Below are 23,432 nucleotides of genomic sequence, written 5' to 3' on the forward strand. Positions count from 1 at the left end.
GATATCCAGTCGACTGTCAAGTACATGGGTGTATGAGATTAGAAAAACATGGCTATATTCTTCCAGAAATGGCGCCACGTTTATCCACAGGCCGTGTCTGGTATTGCAGCTCAACTCCATTTATGCAAATAGACCTTGGCTGTAATAGCACACACGGCCTGTGTACAAGGGAGGCGCTGTTTCTGGATGAAAACAGCAGTGTCTGTCTAATCTTCTAGCACCTCTATTATACAGTATATCTTTTTATAGGTGGCAGAACTCCTTTTTTCTTAAAACAAACATCCAAAATTCTAGCATAGACTTAGTGAAAGGTGTTCTCTAGGGCTAATATACTGATGGCCTATCCTTGATATTAATAATAACAATAATAATATTATTATTACTAATAATGATAGTAATAAAAATGGCCTTCAGCTCAAACTCGAGCCATGGCGACTTGATGGATGAACACTGTAGGAAGATCGATCTTGTTCAAGCCTAGATAGGTCCACCAGGGTCTTCTCCGCCATTATCTTGATTCTATCAAACTATTGGGTTGCTGGTCTTCCTCTTTGCCTTGTTCTATTCTTCTGACCATGATGTCCTTCTTCAGTGATTGCTCTCTTCGCATGATGTGTTCAAAGTAGCCAAGTCATAGCTTGGTGATCCTTGCTTCGAGTGACATGTCTGGCTTCATTTGTCCCAAAATTGATAAGTCATCAATATATTGGGGGGGGGGGGTCCGACACTGGCACACGCACTAATCCACTCTTACTAGGTCCACTGCGGAGGGATAGGCACAGTGTACAGAGCCGGAACACTACACGCTGCACCTCAGTTCTTATTGAAGTGAATGGGAGTTGAGCTGTTGTACCAGAAAAGAGCCACTCAGGTGGTAGTAGCTGTACACTTACTGAAGTTCTAGATCTAGCTGCCCCAACCCATATCCCAACTTTAGACCTGAAACCAGCCTGGTACTCATGTGTTAACCCACTTCCTGTGGCCGTCTTGCTATTTCTCTCCTAAACCCAGTCCTGGGTCATCTTGCTACTTCTCCCCTAAACCAAATCCTGGGGCCTGCTAGGTACTTCTACCCTAAACCTAAATCCTGGGGCCATCTTGCTACTTCTCCCCTAAACCAAGTCCTGGGGCCATCTTGCTACTTCTCCCCTAAACTAAGTTCTGGGGCTACCTAGGTACTTCTACTCTAAACCCAAATCCTGGGGCCATCTTGCTACTTCTCCACCTAAACCAAGTCCTGGGGCTTTCTTGCTACTTCTCCCCTAACCCAAGTCCTGGGTCCAGCTAGGTATATTTATCCTAAATCAAGTCCTGGACCAGCCAGATACTCATACCATAACCCTCGACCGAGGACCAGTAAGGTACTTCTACATCAATCTATAGTTCTTGGGTCAGCCAAGTACTCGTACCATAATCAAAGTCCGGGAAATATTTGGGTGCCTCTACACTACCCAACATGCTTACCCTTGCTAGCTACCTTTACTGTTACCCAAACCCTTAGCCTAAGTAGGTATTCATACCATATCCCAAGTCCTAAGACCTTCTAGATACCTCTACCTTAACCCAAATTCTGGAACCAGCCAGGTAATCATACCCTAACCCAAGTCCTAAAGCCAGATAGACATTCATACCGTAATCCACTTCCTGGGGTCAGTTGGGTACATCTACCCTAACCTGACCTGGGATCACCTGGGTATTTCTCCTCACACTTCCTGGGGTTAGCTGGGTAATTGTAACCTCAATTTTACAGTAAGCTAATAAGCTCCATCTAGTGGTGACTTCCAGCAGCCAGAAATGTATCAGACATTTGGTGCCATGTATCAGAAAATGACGTTCTGACTGCTAGAAACATATTCTGAGAACTTAATCAATACAGAATCATGGACCTAAGAACAACAAGGTGCAGTCTGTGTACATGAGTTAACTACTGTGTGCCCTACAATTAAGAGTCCATGTAATACCGCCAATTACCATTTATTGCAAATCCTCAGTGTAATGACCAATTACCCTGCGTCTGCTCAGCCAGAACACACAACCGGGTCTCCACTTGAATAATCTGAATGTTTTCCTTGGTATGAGTCCAGTGAATAAATATGAAATGAACGTGAAGAATTTGTAACCAGAGACTGCGTCCCTCGAGGTGCTGTCTCCGCAGTGTCACACTGTCTCCATGTGATTTCCCTGTGACTGATCTGATTCTGTATGCGGCGACTGGGAAACGTTCTCGCCTGGGGGATCATCCCTGGTGCCTGAAGTGTTCCTTGTATTAATTAAATTACATTTATACACAGAGACAGGACGAATTAACAAGGGAGATGCGGCTGACGGAGCCTAATTATAAATGGTAATGATACCTGAGCATATGGACAATTCACCTGCTGGTTCTGAAACGTGAACGTTTTTTCTTATATTTACAATCTATTGAGATTTTGTATTATTTCCTTCCTGATAAACTTCATCTGGCGAATCAATCATTGGACCAGATACAGAAGTTCAATACATGGAGCTATATACACTTATCCAAGTCCAGGGACCAGCTAGGTACCTCTACCCTAACCCAAGTAATGGTCTAGCTAGGTGACTACATTCTTACTCAATTCCCGTGGCCAGCTAGGTACCTCTACCCTAACCCAAGTAATGCGTCTAGCTAGGTGTTTTCATTCTTACTCAGTTCCCAGGACCAGGTAGGTACCTCTAACCTATCCAAAATCCTGGGGCCTGCAAGCAGAGGTCCCTATCAATAGTCTTCTAGCTAGCTTGATACCTCTAACCTAACCCAAGTCCATGGGCAAGCTTGGTACCTCTACTCTAGCCTATGTTCTGGAGCCAGCTTGGTATCTCTATCCCAACCCAAGTCCTGGGGCCAACAAGGTGCATCTATCATAACACAAGTTCTGTGGCCACCTTTGTACCTCTATCTTAACCCAATTCCTGGAGTCAGTTGATGTACCTCTACCCTAACCCAAGTTTCAGGGCTAGCCGGGGGCCTCTACCCTAACCCAAGTTTTGTGGCTAGCTGCATACTTCTACCATAACCCCAAAAGATAAGAAAAAAGTTCATCAGCTCACCCTTGAATTGTCCACAGCAGGTGCAGTTATCCACGAAGGTGCATGGAATAGCGTTCAAGGCCGCATGCAAAGTTAATTCATAATGATCCAGCACATCTTCTTGATAATACAAAACTTTAAACTTTATTCAAATCCTCTTAAAAACATTGTTGGAAATCAAGACAGAATGGGATAGCTAGTCCCACATGAGAATAAAACTTTTCTACCCTAACCCAAGTCTTGGGGCTAGCCAGGGACCTCTACCCTAACCCAAGTTTTGTGGCTAGCTGGATACTTCTACCCTAACCCAAGTCTTGGGGCCATCCAGATACCTCTATCTAACCCAGGTCCTTGTGCCAGCTAGGGTTCTCTACCCTAACCCAAGTCCCGGGTCTAGTTTGATACCTCTATCCTAGGTCCGTAGGCTAGCAAAGGAATTAATCCAAGTCCTGGGCCTGCTAGGTATTCTACCATAACCCAAGTCCCGGGGCTCTAGTAGATTTGTGAAATATCATTTTGCAATCTCTGTGCATTGTATAATAATTATGTATTGCACAAAACATAACTTCACGAGCCGCCGCTATCACTTTATTGCTGCTGTTTTGCTGATATCTCACTTTGGCCTCATGATTCAGTGATGACTGACCTTGTTTACGGAGCTGTTTATTTTGCCCTCTTCTATTGGCAAATGTGAACCTAACGGCAAATAATGGCAACGGTCTGATTCCTTGAAAGTACAGAGCACCACGATTGTTTTTTTTTTCTTCTCAGTTCTTTCACCGAATCAAGAGGTCAGGATTCTAAAAACTGATCTGGCTGAACATTTCCATGAAAGGCCAATAGGGTACTGACATTGGCATTACGCTGTGACCCACATAGTGTTGGGTCAAATCTGATCACCTGGAGAGATAATGAAATTTCACACCGCGTTATCCTGATATGTTCAGTTCCCAAATATAATTATGTGATGTTCTCTTCCTTTTGACATGTGTCACGAAGGATAAACATTTTGTTCTGACTCTGTTCTTTCTGTCGGAGATTTACATTGGTAGCCCTTAGCTGTTGAAGGCTACTACTATGTTGACCATTGGCTCCCATTGTTAGAAACGTTAACCCTTTGGTATTTCTTTTTTTTATAAGTGCATATCTCTATATTCAGAAAGTATGCCAGTATATACTTCCCCAGGTTATACCAAAAGAGGGTTACACTGTGTATGCAGAAGATAGGAAGGCACATGTTCGTGAAAGCTCCACCGATGCATACACAAAAAGGATGTGGATAGAGCCATGGCTATATCTCTTCTATCTATATAATTGTCTAAGGGGTACTTCCGTCTGTTTGTCTGTAACGGAAATCCCGGGTCGCCAATCAGCGACAGGCACAGTCCGGTCACGAATTAGCCCCTCCCTACTTCCGTCCAGTCAGTGCCCCCTTCATACTCCCCTCCAGTCAGCGTCCACATAGCGTTTTAGGACTGCGTTACACCGCGGCATAACGCGGTCTAACGCAGTCCTTTAACCCCTTAATCCCATCTGACGTACTATCCCGTCGAGGTGGGGTGGGCCTTAATTCCCACCGACGGGATAGTACGTCATAGCGATCGGCCGCACTCACGGGGGGAGCGCGGCCGATCGCGGCCGGGTGTCAGCTGCCTATCGCAGCTGACATCCGGCACTATGTGCCAGGAGCGGTCACGGACCGCCCCCGGCACATTAACCCCCGGCACACCGCGATCAAACATGATCGCGGTGTGCCGGCGGTACAGGGAAGCGTCGCGCAGGGAGGGGGCTCCCAGCGTGCTTCCCTGAGACGATCGGTACAAGGTGATGTACTCACCTTGTACCGAGCGTCTTCTCCCTGCAGGGCCCGGATCCAAAATGGCCGCGGGGCTGCACTCGGGTCCTGCAGGGAGGACTTCCGGGTCAGGAGCAGGCTGCAGATGAAAGCTGCAGCCTGCTCCGATGAAAGTATGATCGCCGATTTGACAAAGTGCTGTGTCAAATCGGCGATCTGTGATGTCCCCCCTGGGACAAAGTAAAAAAGTAAAAAAAAAAATTTCCCCATGTGTAAAAAAAATAAATAAAAAAAAAAATTCCTAAATAAAGGAAAAAAAAAAAAAATATTATTCCCATAAATACATTTCTTTATCTAAAAAAAACAAACAAAAACAATAAAAGTACACATATTTAGTGTCGCCGCGTCCGTAACGACCTAACCTATAAAACTGCCCCACTAGTTAACCCCTTCAGTGAACACCGTAGGAAAAAAAAAAAAAACGAGCCAAAAAACAACGCTTTATTATCATACCGCCAAACAAAAAGTGGAATAACACGCGATCAAAAAGACGGATATAAATAACCATGGTACCGCTGAAAACATCATCTTGTCCCGCAAAATATGAACCGCCACAAAGCATCATAAGCAAAAAAATAAAAAAGTTATAGTCCTGAGAATAAAGCGATACCAAAATAATTATTTTTTCTATAAAATAGTTTTTATCGTATAAAAGCGCCAAAACATAAAAAAATGATATAAATGAGATATCGCTGTAATCGTACTAACCCGACGAATAAAACTGCTTTATCAATTTTACCAAACGCGGAAGGGTATAAACGCCTCCCCCAAAAGAAATTCATGAATAGCTGGTTTTTGATCACTCTGCCTCACAAAAATCGGAATAAAAAGTGATCAAAAAATGTCACGTGTCCGAAAATTTTACCAATAAAAACGTCAACTCGTCCCGCAAAAAACAAGATCTCACATGACTCTGTGGACTCAAATATGGAAAAATTACAGCTCTCAAAATGTGGTAACGCAAAAAATATTTTTTGCAATGAAAAGCGTCTTTCAGTGTGTGACGGCTGCCAATCATAAAAATCCGCTAAAAAACCCGTTATAAAAGTAAATCAAATCCCCCTTCATCACCCCCTTAGTTAGGGAAAAATAAAAAAATAAAAAAAATTTATTTATTTCCATTTTCCCATTAGGGTTAGGGCTAGAGTTAGGGCTAGAGTTAGGACTAGAGTTAGGGCTAGGGTTAGGGTTAAGGCAAGGGTTAGGGCTAGGGTTAGGGCTAGGGTTGGGGCTAGGGTTAGGGCTAGGGTTAGGGCTAGGGTTGGGGCTAGGGTTGGGGCTAGGGTTAGGGCTAGCGTTAGGGCTAGTATTACGGCTAGTGTTAGGGCTAGTGATAGGGCTAGTGTTATTGCTAGGGTTGGTGCTAGGGTTGGGGCTAGGGTTGGGGCTACAGTTAGGGTTGGGGCTAAAGATAGGGTTAGGGTTTGGATTACATTTACGGTTGGGAATAGGGTTGGGTGTGTCTGGGTTAGAGGAGTGGTTAGGGTTACGGTTGGGATTAGGGTAAGGGGTGTGTTTGGATTAGGGTTTCAGTTATAATTGGGGGGTTTCCACTGTTTAGGCACATCAGGGGCTCTCCAAACGGGACATGGCATCCGATCTGAATTCCAGCCAATTCTGCGTTGAAAAAGGAAAACAGTGCTCCTTCCCTTCAGAGCTCTCCCGTGTGCCCAAACAGGGGTTTACCCCAACATATGGGGTATCAGCGTACTCAGGACAAATTAGACATCATCTTTTTGGGTCCAATTTATCCTGATACCCTTGGGAAAATACAAAACTGGGGGCCAAAAAATAAGTTTTGTGGGAAAAAAAGGATTTTTTATTTTCACGGCTCTGCGTTGTAAACTGTAGTGAAACACTTGGGGGTTCAAAGTTCTCACAACACATCTAGATAAGTTCCTTGGGGGGGTCTAGTTTCCAATATGGGGTCACTTGTGGGGGGTTTGTACTGTTTGGGTACATCAGGGGCTCTGCAAATGCAACGTGACGCCTGCAGACCAATCCATTTAAGTCTGCATTCCAAATGGCGCTCCTTCCCTTCCGAGCTCAGTCATGCGCCCAAACAGTGGTTCCCCCCCACATATGGGGTATTAGCGTACTCAGGACAAATTGGACAACAACTTTTGGGGTCCAATTTATCCTGATACCCTTGTGAAAATACAAAACTGGGGGCTAAAAATCATTTTTGTGAAAAAAAAATAATTTTTATTTTCACGGCTCTGCGTTATAAACTGTAGTGAAACACTTGGGGGTTCAAAGCTCTCAAAACACATCTAGATAAGTTCCTTAGGGGGTCTACTTTCCAAAATGGTGTCACTTGTGGGGGGTTTTAATGTTTAGGCACATCAGGGGCTCTCCAAACGCAACATGGCATCCTATCTTAATTCCAGTCAATTTTGCATTGAAAAGTAAAATAGCGCTCCTTCCCTTCCGAGCTCTGCTATGCGCCCAAACAGTGGTTTACCCCCACATATGGGGTATCGTCGTACTCAGGACAAATTGCACAACAACTTTTGTGGTCTAATTTCTTCTCTTACCCTTGGGGAAATAAAAAAATGGGGGCGAAAAGATCATTTTTGTGAAAAAATATGATTTTTTATTTTTACGGCTCTGCATTATAAACTTCTGTGAAGCACTTGTTGGGTCAAAGTGCTCACCACACATCTAGATAAGTTCCTTAAGGGGTCTACTTTCCAAAATGGTGTCACTTGTGGGGGGTTTCAATGTTTAGGCACATCAGGGGCTCTCCAAATGCAACATGGCGTCCCATCTCAATTCCAGTCAATTTTGCATTGAAAAGTCAAATGGCGCTCCTTCCCTTCCGAGCTCTGCCCTGCGCCCAAACAATGGTTTACACCCACATATGGGGTATCAGCATACTCAGGACAAATTGCACAACAATTTTTGGTGTCCAATTTCTTCTCTTACCCTTGGGAAAATAAAAAATTGGGGGCGAAACGATCATTTTTGTGAAAAAATATGATTTTTTATTTTTACGGCTCTGCATTATAAACTTCTGTGAAGCACTTGTTGGGTCAAAGTGCTCAACACACATCTAGATAAGATCCTTAGGGGGTCTACTTTCCAAAATAGTGTCACTTGTGGGGGGTTTCAATGTTTAGGCACATCAGGGGCTCTCCAAATGCAACATGGCGTCCCATCTCAATTCCAGTCAATTTTGCATTGAAAAGTCAAATGGCGCTCCTTTCCTTCCGAGCTCTGCCATGCGCCCCAACAGTGGTTTACCCCCACATATGGGGTATCAGTGTACTCAGGACAAATTGGACAACAAATTTTGGGGTCTATTTTCTCCTGTTACCCTTGGTAAAATAAAACAAATTGGAGCTGAAATAAATTTTGTGTGAAAAAAAGTTAAATGTTTATTTTTATTTAAACATTCCAAAAATTCCTGTGAAACACCTGAAGGGTTAATAAACTTCTTGAAAGTGGTTTTGAGTACCTTGAGGGGTGCAGTTTTTAGAATGGTGTCACACTTGGGTATTTTCTATCATATAGACCCCTCAAAATGACTTCAAATGAGATGTGGTCCCTTAAAAAAAATGGTGTTGTAAAAATGAGAAATTGCTGGTCAACTTTTAACCCTTATAACTCCGTCACAAAAAAAAATTTTGGTTCCAATATTGTGCTGATGTAAAGTAGACATGTGGGAAATGTTACTTATTAAGTATTTTGCGTGACATATGTCTGTGATTTAAGGGCATAAAAATTCAAAGTTGGAAAATTGCGAAATTTTCAAAATTTTCACCAAATATTCGTTTTTTTCACACATAAACGCAAGTTATATCGAAGAAATGTTACCACTATCATGAAGTACAATATGTCACGAGAAAACAGTGTCAGAATCGCCAAGATCCTTTGAAGCGTTCCAGAGTTATAACCTCATAAAGGGACAGTGGTCAGAATTGTAAAAATTGGCCCGGTCATTAACGTGCAAACCACCCTCGGGGCTTAAGGGGTTAATGCTGCCATTAACCGTGTAAGTATGCCCAACTTTTTACTATTGATGCTGCCTATGCAGCATCAATAGTAAAAACATATAATGTTAAAAATAATTTTAAAAAAACAAACATTATATTCTCACCTTCCGCCGTCCGTGCCAGCCTTTCCCAGTTCTCATGACACTCCAGTCCCAAGAATGCATTGCGGCAATGACTCGAGATCACGTAGCGGTCTCGCGAGATGATGACGTAGCTACATCATCACGTGTTATTGCCGCAATGCATTACTGGGAACGGAGCATCGTGACGAGCATCGGTCAAGGCCTGGCCTGGATCTAGGGGCCACCGGAAGGTGAGTATATAACTATTTTTTATTTTAATTCTTTTTTTAACAGGGATATTGTACCCACACTGCTATATACTATGTGGGCTGTGTTATATACTATGTGGGCTGTGTTATATACTACGTGGGCTGTGCTCTATACTACATGGGCTGTGTTATATACTACTTGGGCTGTGTTATATACTACATGGGCTGTGCTCTATACTACGTGGGCTGTGTTATATACTGCGTGAGCTGTGCAATATACTACGTGGGCTGTGCTATATACTACGTGGCTGTGCTATATACTACGTGGGCTGTTATATAGTACGTCGCTGTGCTATATACGTGGCTGTGTTATATACTACATGGGCTGTGTTATTTACTGCGCTGTGCTATATCTAGAATACCCGATGCGTTAGAAACGTGCCACCATCTAGTGTTATATAAAGGTCTGGAGAAACGCCTTTATAATCTATAATCATCTTTATAATAGCAGATTTTCTATTGCCGTGATGGACGGCAACTGGCCTTCCATCTCAAGATGATGGCCAACATTCGTTGATGACCCTGATGACGAGACACTTGGTCGATGATGTCCAAGATATCACCCTACATATGTCTTAGAAGAAAAGCTGCTTCATGTATCGGCCATGACTTGTGTATACATGTTTATGATTTGTTATTTCTGCTCTTTTAATCCCCGTGAAAATGGGCAAATTTGTTGGGGTCTGTCCTTTCAAACTAACGAGCATCATAGTACTATAGCGATGCTAAGTGAAAGAACAACGCGATCATATCTTCCATAAACATGACCATTTATTAAATCACAGCAGTCAATGAGCAAAGCCGCGAGAGATAATTCCATATTTCACTTCCAAGCAGTGGTGTGTATTACTGGCAGAACCGCTGACCCTCTAAATTAGACTTGATGCACTGTGCTCATTGCCGCAGCCCGGTCTGTTAGCGAGGCCTCGTGTAATGTTCATGCTGGGAGAAGATTGAGATAAATGACTCGCTACATCCACTCTCGCGCTTCGTGCTGCTACTCGCACCAACGTAGTGTCATGTCTGTATAGAAGGGAAAGAAGAGCAAAATTTGATAGCGATGTATTGTCATAGTCTCTCTTGGACTCTTATGTGGGAGATGCATGATGTCTGCTGCATCTTGGGCCGGGTCAAACATATATATGGACCGGAATGCTTGGCTGACTATTTATCTCCCAACCCAAACTTTACATAGGCGATCAGTTCGTGCATTGTGGTCTGTATACGGACCTTGAAATACAGCATTTGGACTCACTCTTGTAAGCCAAGTTTATTGCCATCTGGCATCTGTGACCACACTTGGATAATTTTTCTTCTGAGAAGTGCATGGTTGCACTTTGTGAAGCGTGTTGCCAAATGTTTTCTCATAGCCACTACCCATTTTCTTATGCACCCTCTAAATTCCCCGATTCCCACCCCTGAATAGTTGATCAATAATGTATCCTGGTTTAACACATTACCTGAAAAATGTCTTTATGGCAAGTTTCAGGAGGCTTTTTGTGCCCCTATGAGATTTTCTATCTCTTCCAGTTGTCTAGAGGTGTCCCCCTTTTTTCCAGGATTTTCCGGGAGCATTGACAACTTTAACTATATCTAAGCAGCAAGATTCTTTTCGTTTCCATTTATTTGTTGTTTGCTACTTTGGATTTATGTGAACTTTTTCCTGTTTGGATCACTGTCCGTCCTGACAAGAAACTTGCCAGGCTTTTGCCCTTGAATGTGTAGGACCTCTCTTTAGAGATCCTCAGCATAAAGTCTATACTTTCCAAGAGAATAGTTTTTAAGATGAAGATTTATTATATCCACCCCCCCTCCCAAATCTCCAGTCGAACTTTCTACTCTTGCCAAAAGCTGAATTGTCACGGCCAGGCCTTGAGAAAGTGTTACTGTACTCTTCATACCCAAAGGTGACATTTCTTGAAGGCAACCATTTCAGATATCCACCTGCTTCTGGACTTGGTGGATCAGGTCTCTTGAGTGGTCAAGAGAGCCACTTTTGGTCCATTCATGGAGTAATTCCTAGCCAGATGACAATGTGGCCTATACTTACGCTATGAAGCTTGACGACTCTCCCATAACATCTGAGAGGCTCCCGAAAAAAAGTAGAGACCTCCAGGACTCACGGAAAAATTGGCAAACCTAATGTGGCACTGCACAAGCCTCCCACAGAGGGTGGTACTCAGGTGATTATACGATATGTCTTATAGAAAAGAAGCATGTCGTCACAATCTAAGAAAGTTAGAAATGTTGGCCCTATCTTCTAACAAGACATCTGGCATGGCGAAGAGACTTCTCTAGGGTATCAATCTGGTTGCAATTGCAGTTTTCCATATTATACAAGTCCTGAATGAAAAGAAATGTCATTATATTTGGTGATGCTTCGCCGCCGACCAGTGTGTGGCCCTGTCCATGGATAATTTGCCACCGTTGCTTCTGTAAGGGAGTATATTCTAATAAAAAGATAATCCTTCCTCACCCTGAGGATGAAAGATTGTACTCCTGAATGGTCCCTATCAGGGCAGGTTATTTGCTCTCATTGAGGTTAATGATGCTTAGCCGAGCAGGGAGTGAATTTCCGCTCTTCTGCTGTAGCAGGTAATGTAAACAGACAGGGTCTACTGAAGCAGGACATTTCACTTTCCTTGAGTGTGACCATGCATGGACTGAGGGCTGCAAAGGTGATGGCATGTAATATAGTAGGCGGCAGGAAGGACCTCCACTGATTGCTCTTTACGGCTCATTGGTGACACTTCAACTAAAAGTTCTTCAGGTCACTAAAGAAAGGGAAAATGAAAAAAAAGAAAACATGAGGGTCATTTATCAGGGCAGTAGGGCTGAGATGTAAATGCACTCACAACAGGTGGGCCGAGAAGTCTTTGTTTTTCTTTTGGAAGGTTCCACCATTGATGTTCTTGTTACGGGATTTTGTCTTGGGGAAGGGAAAAAGTCATGGGAAAACTCGAAACACAAAACCTATTCAGGATGCCCATAAAAAAAATGAGATCTTCAACCGTAGGGAGGGAATGGTCCGTGCATGTTGACAGGATGATGGGAGAATTTAAAGGTTTTTTTTCCTGGCATTTTTTCCTCTTCAGGAAAAAGGTTAAATATGGAGGGAAAAAAAAACTCAACTCAACTCTTGAATCCTCCGCCATTCTGGTTGTTCTCACCGATCTCCACTTCCTCCAGTGATCACATTATTGACATGGCCTTCACTACCAAACATGTGTAATGCACACCAGTATCGCTGCTGCTGGACGAATGATTGTCTGCAGCGCTAATGCGAATGATATATGCAGGAGATAAAGACTGGGGATGGCACCATTTTTTTTTCTTCGAAAATCTGGAAAACCTCTTTAAATTGATTTAATGAATCAAGACTGCTAATTCTGCAAATAAAAATGTTTGCTATCCAGCTCCAAAAATTCTAACCAACACAAGAATTTCTCTGGGGTGCAGGCAGTCTTTTAGGTTTGCACACATTTTTACTAAATTTGGCCAGATCGAGACGTCTCCAATCAGTATCTCTGATTTTGCAGACTCCCCTCTCCAGTACTGAGACCCAAGTTTTTTTAAGGAACCTGTCACTATGTTTACGCCTTATTAACCTTTAAAATAATGTAAATGGGATTCCTACAACCCCTTTGTACCATAATAGGACCCCCTGCATACCTCTGAAAATGTGTTTTATACATGTCACATCACCCGTGCTGTATATATTGTGTGGGCAAAACAAGTTTTACTTAAGTTTGTGGTTACCTTTAGTTCAGTCTGCACTCCTCATTCCTTCATTCCCTGATTTCCAGTTTTCCAACTGATCCAGATGTATCACTTTTGGGAGTTTCCCTCCTAGTAATATAGGGTGGATGTGAGTTCTGCATAATGCAACTGTCGTCATTAGCTCGTTTATCAGCACAGCTTCTATCCTGCACATTTTTTCCTCTTCATATGCTTTCTTCCTCATCCACAGCCTTTTTTCTCTGTCCTCCCCAAGACTCTACATGCTTTCTCCCCTTTCTGCATTCTGGAGATCTGTGTTCAACAACCCTTCTTGTATCTCTTACAGTGAGGTTTCAGAGGAGAGATGAGAGTACAATTAGGAACAGGAGGTCTGATTGATTTTGTAACTCTTTTACAGTTTAATAACTCACGGCACTTAAGAAAGTTACTTAAATTTGCACTTTGGAAGCAAATGAACTGAAAAAAAAAAAATTGCCAGGGTGTTCATAGCTTTTAACTCCTTGACTCATCCTTTACTATACTAAGCTCTCTATGAAAGAAGACTATCAAGTTATCCCTTTCCATGAAGACGTCCCCTTACTATTTTAAGCCTCTCCCAGTATCTAGACGTGCGTAAAGCTTGATATAGATAGAGGAATTTTCGCCACGTTTCGCGGACCGGTATGCTTTACACATGTTTGAAATTCACACAGATCTTTTTTCCTTTGAGTGGAATCTTCTGCAAAATAGCAATGATGTAAGGGGCAGTGAAAGGGATCTGTGTGTTACTCAATGGCCGCCTTATGCAGGTCTTCACAGGCCGCTGTGTGTGTGTGTACGCTCTAATTGACTCCAATCACACGAAATCACAAAACAAACTGTCCCAGGCTGCAGTTTTGTTTTTTTTTTGCTAGCAGAAGACTGTGAGTTTTGGTCACTGACAGCTAATCTATGGAGCATTGACCTCTAGGGATCTTTGTTTTTGAAGTTTATATTTTTTTTTTGCTTTTTGCAAACATGACTGATTGTGGTCAACTAATTTACACAAGAAAGAGAGACGCATTTATCAATAATAACACGACTGGTCTGCACAAGAGTTATTGGAACTGCTGATCTGGGGTGAAATCAGGATATCGGGTCTAAAGCTCAGTGGCTGAAAAATAGAGAAAGTTGTTTTGTGCCTCAAGGGCAAATGTAGCCTCAAGATTATAAACATAGCTTATGTAGCTGCTGTAATGTCCATGCAGAAAAAAACCTTTTTGACAGTGAGGGTGATCAATGACTGGAATAGGCTGCCACGAGACGTGGTGAGTTCTCCTTCAATGATGAATCTGGAGATCTTTTAGAAATTCTAATATTCTATGATTCTATGGTGAGTTCTCCTTCAATTATTATTATTATTATTATTATTTATTGTTATAGCGCCATATATTCCATGGCGCTTTACAAGTGAGGAGGGGTATACATAATAAAAACAAGTACAATAATCTTGAACAATACAAGTCATAACTGGTACAGTAGGAGAGAGGACCCTGCCCGCGAAGGCTCACAATCTACAAGGGATGGGTGAGAATACAGTAGGTGAGGATAGAGCTGGTCATGCAGCGGTTTGGTCGATCGGTGGTTACTGCAGGTTGTAGGCTTGTCGGAAGAGGTGGGTCTTCAGGTTCTTTTTGAAGGTTTCGATGGTAGGCGAGAGTCTGATGTGTTGTGGTAGAGAGTTCCAGAGTAGGGGTGATGCGCGAGAGAGATTATGGGAAGAGGAGATAAGAGGGGAGTAGAGAAGGAGATCTTGTGAGGATCGGAGGTTGCGTGTAGGAAAGTACCGGGAGATGAGGTCACAGATGTAAGGAGGAGACAGGTTGTGGATGGCTTTGTACGTCATGGTTAGGGTTTTGTACTGGAGTCTCTGGGCAATGGGGAGCCAGTGAAGGGATTGACAGAGGAGAGAGGCCGGAGAATAGCGGGGGGACAGGTGGATTAGTCAATGGAAGTCATTAAACAGAGGCTGGACAAGCATGTCTGTTACGGTTTAGTGAATTCTGCATTGAGCAGGGGGTTGGACATGATGACCCTGGAGGTCCCTTCCAACTCTACCATTCTATGATCCTATGGTGAGTTCTCCTTCAATGGAAGTCTTCAAACAGAGGCTGGACAGACATCTGTCTGAGATTACTTAGTGCATCCTGCATTGAACAGGGTCCCTTCCAATTCCAACATTCTTATGAGGACTCTGCTCTTGTTGTCCCCCAGTGAACAGTATGAATGTCTAATGTTCCTTGCACTTTTTGAGTGCCTCCCCTCTCTCCTTTCTTTGGATTAGCATTACCATAGCGTTTTGGGTTCATCTCAGATTCCTTGATCTACATGTATGTATTGTCACCATGCGTTTGGTGGGGTCTTATCTGTCCTCTCTCTTACAAGGATTGGGAGGAGCCCAGTGTAAAGGTACCTTCACACGAAGCGACGCTGCAGCGATAGCAACAACGATGCCGATCGCTGCAGCGTCGCTGTTTGATCGCTGGAGAGCTGTCACACAGACCGCTCTGCAGCGACCAACGATGCCGAGGTCCCCGGGTAACCAGGGTAAACATCGGGTTGCTAAGCGCAGGGCCGCGCTTAGTAACCCAATGTTTACCCTGGTTACCAGCGTAAAAGTAAAAAAACCAAACAGTACATACTCACCTGCGCGTCCCCCAGCGTCTGCTTCCTGACACTGACTGAGCTCCGGCCCTAACAGCAGAGCGGTGACGTCACCGCTGTGCTTTCACTTTCACTTTAGGGCCGGCGCTCAGTAAGTGTCAGGAAGCAGACGCTGGGGGACGCGCAGGTGAGTATGTACTGTTTGTTTTTTTTACTTTTACGCTGGTAACCAGGGTAAACATCGGGTTACTAAGTGCGGCCCTGCGCTTAGCAACCCGATGTTTACCCTGGTTACCAGTGTAAAATATCGCTGGTATCGTTGCTTTTGCTTTCAAACACAACGATACACGGCGATCGGACGACCAAATAAAGTTCTGGACTTTATTCAGCGACCAGCGACATCACAGCAGGATCCTGATCGCTGCTGCGTGTCAAACGAAACGATATCGCTAGCGAGGACGCTGCAACGTCACGGATCGCTAGCGATATCGTTACAAAGTCGTTTCGTGTGAAGGTACCTTTAATCTCCAGTCTTGTCTGCAGTTGGCCTCCTACCCTATAGACTGTGTAGGCATGTTCAAGGTTCCTTGGTCTTTTTTTCCTCTCGCCTCTGCTTTCATTAGCAGAGCCCCGCAAGCATGTGCCAATGAAAGCCGAGAAAGAGTAAGATCTTCTACAGCGCGTGCTCGATACTGGGCTGTAACATGCGGTGAAACACCGCCCACAGCTCAGTCAATCAAGGGGACTGACCGTGATCCGGGTAGGACTGGATCACACCTCGATGATGCATCTTCAACTTCCATAGTCTAGAACAGTGTTCCCCAAGTCCGGTCCTCAAGAGCCACCAACAGGTCATGTTTTCAGGATTTCCTTAGTATTGCATAGGTGATAATTGCATCACCTGCACAGGCAAGCATTCACTGACCTGTGTAATACTAAGGAAATCCTCAAAATATGACCTGTTGGTGGCTCTTGAGGACCGGAGTTGGGGAACACTGGTCTAGAAGATGGTGTGATTTTACTGGATATCACCGGCGGCTGCAGCCGGGTCTCATGTGATCGACCCGGAACGACGAGAGATGACGCCACTCACTCACAAAGAATGTATTTGAAAAAATACGTATTTCAATGGTTTAAATCGATGTGCACAATAAAGATTGCAGCGGACCACCTCTTTAAATCAACTGTGCAAACAAAAGTAAGAAAAACTTTTAAAATTTCTTATGAGAGAATTTGCTTCTTTCCTCAATTTTGAGCCACATCTTCCCCACTTCGTTATCATTCACTCTAAAATACAGCTAAAATCCAATTTGTCCAAGACTGAAAAACGGTCATCTCACTGAGGGATCAGATTACAACTGCCTATTGAAGTGTATGGAGATGGTAAGGTGAGAAGGAGAGCAGAGAGAGAGACCAGGTGGCGATTCTGGGTCTTCTAATACCTTCCTGCTAGATTAACATTTACATTGCTTGGTTCTTCTGTACAATGTCCTCCATGCTGCTGCCTGTGAATATTTCCTACATAGAGACAAGAGAGCAGGAATCCCTCATGTCTCTGTGTGTGCTGTGCATGGGAGATATTATAGCTGCTAGTCTCCATCCACTAGCTCAGAGGCGACAGAAAATTAGAGCCTGCATAGGGGAAAACTGGTTATAAATGCAGGATACAAGTAATATAGGGGCCAGAAATGGTGTTATTCCTCGTGTACATACACGACTTATTCTGAAAAGTCAACCGGAAGTGATAATTTAAAGATGTGTGTTCTTTCGACTATTAATCTTTGGCGTCTACGCAAGATTAACCTTTGCAAGAGGAAATTATTTTCTTCAGAACTGTCTGAACTGAGCTGCTGTTCTGCGGAAGTTATCACTGACAATATTTACAACGAACATCTTGACAAATGGACATTACATTTCCCTCTTTTGGTGCAATACAGCTTCTTAGGTCAACAATGTTCTATTGAATCTGCAGGATGATATTTGATCAGGTATTTCAAGCTTCGGATCTTCTTCTACATCCTCGAAGAAATAGAAGAAATATTGGAAGAGCCGACTGAGTGGTGATTAATAGTGTTGAGCGATACCTTCCGATATTTAAAAGTATCGGTATCGGATTGGATTGGCCGATATCCAAAAAATATCAGATATCGCCGATACCGATACCCGATACCAATACAAGTCAATGGGACACAAATATCGGAAGTGATCCTGGATGGTTCCCAGGGTCTGAAGGAGAGGAAATTCTCCTTCAGGCCCTGGGACCCATATTCATGTAAAAAATAAAGAATAAAAATAAAAAATATGGATATACTCCACCTCGGACGAGCCCTGGCTGTCACCGCTGCAAGCGCCTGCCTCCGTTCCTAAAGGCCCCGTCTCACTTAGCGACGCTTAAGCGATCCCGACAACGATACAACCTGTCAGGGATCGTTGCTGCGTCGCTATGTGGTCGCTGGTGAGATGTCAAACAGTGAGATCTTCCAACGATCGCAGCTGCGATCTCACTGTTTGACATCTCACCAGCGACCTGTATAACGATGTCACATGGGAGCTATTATGACGATTCAGTGTCTGAGTCGTCAACGAGGTCGTTGGTAAGGTGTCAAACACAGCGATGTGTGCTACCCAGCGGGATCTCAACGATCAAAAAAAGGTCCAGGCCATTCCGACACGACCAGCGATCTCACAGCAGGGGCCTGGTCGCTGCTACGTGTCACACATAGCGAGATCGCTACTGAGGTCGCTGTTGCGTCACAAAACTTGTGACTCAGCAGCGATCTCGCTAGCGATCTCGCTTAGTGAGACGGGGGCTTAAGAATGCAGAGAGTGAAGGACCTTCCATGATGTCGTGGTCACGTGAGTGGTCACATGAGCGGTCACGCGACCAATCACAAGACCGCGACGTCATCGCAGGTCCTACTCTCACTGCATTCTTAGGAACGGAGGCTGCTGGTTGCACCGCTGCGAGCCAGGGGCCATCGGTGGGTGAGTATATCCATATTTTTTATTTTTATTCTTTATTTTTTACATGATTATGGATCCCGATTCCCGATATCGCAAAAATATCGGAACTCGGTATCGGAATTCCGATACAGCGAATATCGGCCGATACCCGATATTTGCAGTATCGGAATGCTCAACACTAGTGATTAACAAAATGAAAAATTAATGAATAAAAAGAGAAATGTAAATTTAATCAATATTTTGCGACCACCCTTTCCCTTCATCAGTTCTTCTTGGTACTTGTCACTTGCACTCAGTTCTTGAAGGAACTTGGCAGGAGATTGTTCCAAACATCTTGGAGACCGGACCTTAGATCTTCTGTGGATGTCACTTGTCCAGATCCTTCTGTCTATTCATGTGATCCCAGACAGACTGGATGATGTGAGATCAGGGCTCTGTGGGTACCGGATCATCACTTCCAGGATTCCTTGCTCTGAATGTCATTGGCTGGATGTTTGGGGTCGTTGTTTAGCTGCAAAATAAACTTGGAGTCAAGCAGATGACTTCCTGAAGGTATAGCATGATGGGTCAGTAACCACCTACTCTTCCAACAAAAACAAAAATCCCCGATATGGTTTTGTCAATAGAAAGAAAAAGACTTTTGAAACAAATTGAGGAAAAAACAAAAGGGCGAAAATGAAACATTTCCGGGTCCTTAAAGGGTTAAGCAGACCCATCCAATTCCACCATGGGATGTAGGGGATGATCTTTGCTGGAGAACCCACATCATAGGTCCCGACTCCCCAGTTGTTTCCTGAGATTTGTAGGACACCATTTTTGAACTTCAAAGATTAAGAACCAGTGACAGTTCTGGAGATACTCTTCACAGATCGCTCCTTTGTGTTTACACCTCACAGATAGGTGTAGTTGACCACTGCCAAACTCTTCCAGCCCATGTTTGTCCCAGGGTGTTGCAGCTGTCACATTTGCAGACTGCATGTCTCGCATGGCAATCACTTAAGTAAACTTTAGTTCCATGCAACCTTCTGTTTTCTTCTTTTTGAACTGCTTAATTTTAGTTCAGAACTTTAGAAAACAAAAGATTCAAAAACTTTTTTTCATCCAAAAATAAATTTTTCAATTAATATCCCTTAAAAGAATCCTGTTTTTGACCTCCAAACCCAAAAAGAAAAATGTGATTGATAGTGTTCATTAACACAAAATAATTCCGTCCTTTGACTCTCACGAAGAGGTCGTTGGCGTGCACAGTTTTCACTTTTTGCATTCATGTTCATGGGCCTGCACATTTTGTGGTGGTCAAGGCTAGGGAAGCATTAATCAGTAGAGAACACACCTCTTGTAAATGCTGACTTGCACGGGGTTTCATCTGTCTTACATTTGGCCAACCCAAGGAGGAATTTTTTTTTTTTTTTTGACAATTGAGTCTTGTTGGAAATTCCATGGAAATGTAAGGAAGAATTCGACTGTGTGTCAATGAGCATGAGCGTTCTGAAAGGGATTCTCACTTTATGGACTGTTATTGGTAATAAAGATCTATTATATGGAGGACACAAGGGGCAAATATGAGCAAACGACTTGGTACAAGTAGGGGAGCCACTTTCAACCTTCACTTTATGATAACTTTTGACTTAGTCTACGTTCACATTTGCGGTCTGCGCCGCAGCGTCGGGCGCCGCAGCGTCGACGCATGCGTCATGCGCCCCTATATTTAACATGGGGCGCATGGACATGCGTTGCACTTGCGTTTTGGGATGCATGCGTCACTGCGGCGCACGCGTCCGGGCGCAGAGGACGCAGCAAGTTGCATTTTTGCTGCGTCCAAAATCAACCAAAAAAAGGACGCATGCGTCGCAAAATGCAGCGTTGTGCATGCGTTTTGCTGCGTTTTTGTTTGCATTGTGCGTTGCGTCGCCGACGCTGCGGCGCACAATGCAAATGTGAACGTAGCCTTAGGCTACCGACGCTAGCGTTGTATACGCCGCACAACGGGGGCAGCGGATGCATTTTTCCAGCGCATCCGCTGCCCCATTGTGAGGTGCAGGGAGGTGGGGGCGGAAATGGCGGTCCGTTGGCAGCAAAAAAACGTTACATGTAACGTTTTTTGCAGCCGACGGTCCACCACAACACGGCGCAACCATCGCACGACGATTGCGATGTGTGGCAATGCGTCGCAAATGCGTCGCTAATGTTAGTCAATGGTGAAAAAACGCATCCTGCAAGCACTTTTGCAGGATGCGTTTTTTCGCCAAAACGACGCATTGCGACGTATTGCAAAAAACGCTAGTGTGAAAGTACCCTTAGGAAACCTTAGGGGGAGTAGCTAAGAGTATACATTTTCAACATTTTTTTACACAATGATCTTGACAGCATTTGTGTATATTAGTAATATAGGCACAAAGGACCTTTTTGGCCATCCATCTCCCAGAAAAACAAGGACCTAATGATGGGCATTTGGCAGTCATACTCAGTCTAACTGAGAAGCAGGAACATGGCTGTCTCTTTTGTCTAAGGTGGTCTTCACAATTAGTGACATCCAGTTGGTGTCTATATGCTTCAGAGTTGCTACCTCTCCAAAATGTGACTTTGACATGGATTCAGTTGGGAGTCTGGCAACCCAAGAAGAAAAATGGTCTCTCAACATTCTTTTTTTTTCGCCTAAGGTGCCTTCATCTAAAAGCTGTTCTTTGATGGTTCCCATTTTTGGTCACTTCTAAGGAAACTCAATTTTCAGTTCTTATGAGAACCAAAGATCAACCAGTAATAATACGAGTCAAAATTTGGTTTTGGATGCAAATCAATGCCAAGAATAATAACACTAGACTGAAAGTTGTCCCATTTCATGGGTGATCTCTTGGAAAGACCTCATATCCTAAGGAGTGACATTTAACAATAGAGGTTACATAACTTTCTATATAACCCGGGTAATGTGTTATGTTCTATTAACATAGCTATGCAAACACTTTTGCACCCAAGGAGCCTAGGGATTAGGCAGGTCTAGCACATATCTCTGGCATTTCTTTCTGACAGAGGTCACAATAGACTAGAAGACTTCTAGAACCTCTGGCTAATTTGCAATTAAATACTCGTTACTTATTATTGGGTAGGAATGTGTGAAAAGCCGATTTGGATTTAAAAGGACAGACAACCCCCATACTATAAGACAAACTGCTAATACTGGTTATTCCTTGACTAAGATAAGACCTAAATCCTCTTCACCTCCTGAATCAACAAGACAGAGCCTTGAAGACCAGAACAGACAACTTCTCAAATACTCTACAGCTGTCTGCAATGCTGTGTATAAACCCCAGTACAGGACAACTGGTCAGGAAAAACAAAAACATTTGGGCGATTTATTTTCTCCCCTGCTGTTTTGGTTGTAAGGACTCCATGGTCTAAAATGCAAAAACAATGTTTAAACACAAGGCGCAAATGTGATTGGCAACAAGCAAATCTTTTTGAAAGCTCTGTCTGGCCTTGGCATAATTTTATCAGCAGTGATTAGATGCATTGCAGATACCTTTTTACACCCAATGGTCCTTTGGTATGAAAAAGAGCAACTTTACATAAGACACAGTCAAGCAATGACGTAATTGACATATAATTGTGCCCTTCCTCACCTTTCTTCTTGACTGGACATATGAACGGTGCAAGATGACTCTCTTTGAAAAAACATGTCATACTCTGTTTTGAGATAGTTATGTTCTATGTGGCCACCTGGTTACAGTGATATGAATTGCAGCCTGTCGAAAGTTTTGTTAGCATTTGACAATAATTTATGATCCAAGAAGTATTGTTTCTCCTTGCGGAGAGTGACATGATAAGCATGTCGAGGTGAGGAGAGTTAAAGCCGCAATGCTCCTCTGGGAAATATGCAAATTGTCTCTTCAGAGAGGAAGAGGACTAGAACTCTAGTGCCACCTATTGGAAGTAGCAATCCTAACAGTCAATGTTGACCCTTTAACGAGCCTTGTCACATGACTTAGCATAATAGCCAAACCAGAATCTCAATTTGCAGACACTGTGTTTCGGGGTACTGCCCCTCGTCAGTGCAAAGTGGAGAACTGGTTTGGCTGATTGAGAGGCGTCTGACCGGGATCCAAGAAGTATCGTTTCTCCTTGCGGAGAGTGACATGATAAGCATGTCGAGGTGAGGAGACTTAAAGCCGCAATGCTCCTCTGGGAAATATGCAAATTGTCTCTTTACACTGTGTTCCAAATTATTATGCAAATTGGATTTAAGTGTCATAAAGATTTAATCGTTTTGTTTTTCAAATAAACTCATGGATAGTATTGTGTCTCAGGGCTTATTGAATCACTGAAATCCATCTTAAATACATGTGATAATTAGTTTTCCAGGTGATTCTAATTAAAGGAAAACTACTTAAAAATGATGTTCCACATTATTAAGCAGGCCACAGGTTTCAAGCAATATGGGAAATAAAAAGGATCTCTCTGCTGCTGAAAAGTGTTAAATAGTGCAATGCCTTGGACAAGGTTTGAAAACATTAGATATTTCACGAAAACTTAGGAGTGATCATCATACTATGAAGAGATTTATGACTGAAACAGAGTTCATGCAGATAAAGGCATATTGAGGAAGGTTTCTGCCAGACAAATTCATTGAATTAAGAGAGCAGCTGCCAAAATACCATTACAAAGCAGCAAAAAGTTATTTGAAGTTGCTGGTGCCTCTGGAGTCCCTCAAACCTCAAGGTGTAGGATCCTTCAAAGGCTTGCTTTGGTGCATAAACCTACTATTCGGCCACCCCTAAACAGTGATCACAAGCAGAAATGGTTGCAGTGGGCCCAGACATACATGAAGACTATTTTTCAAGCAGTCTTGTTTACTGATGAGTGTCGAGCAACCCTGGAT

At 43.4% G+C, this 23,432-nt stretch overlaps 2 long non-coding RNA genes across 2 annotated transcripts in view; one reads left to right on the forward strand and one right to left on the reverse strand.

Annotated features, from left to right (window-relative positions):
- The window catches only part of LOC143783045 (uncharacterized), a 176,850-nt gene that overhangs the window by 49,128 nt on the left and 104,290 nt on the right, over positions 1-23,432 (forward strand). The window lies entirely within an intron of this gene.
- Positions 10,082-23,432, reverse strand: part of LOC143783046 (uncharacterized) — a 211,818-nt gene continuing 198,467 nt past the window's right edge. Inside the window, exon 3 of the long non-coding RNA XR_013217088.1 lies at positions 10,082-10,255. This is a non-coding gene — a long non-coding RNA (uncharacterized LOC143783046). The remainder of the gene's footprint in view (positions 10,256-23,432) is intronic.

This window comes from Ranitomeya variabilis, chromosome 6, assembly GCF_051348905.1.
Source record: "Ranitomeya variabilis isolate aRanVar5 chromosome 6, aRanVar5.hap1, whole genome shotgun sequence".
Classification (NCBI taxonomy): Eukaryota; Metazoa; Chordata; class Amphibia; order Anura; family Dendrobatidae; genus Ranitomeya; species Ranitomeya variabilis.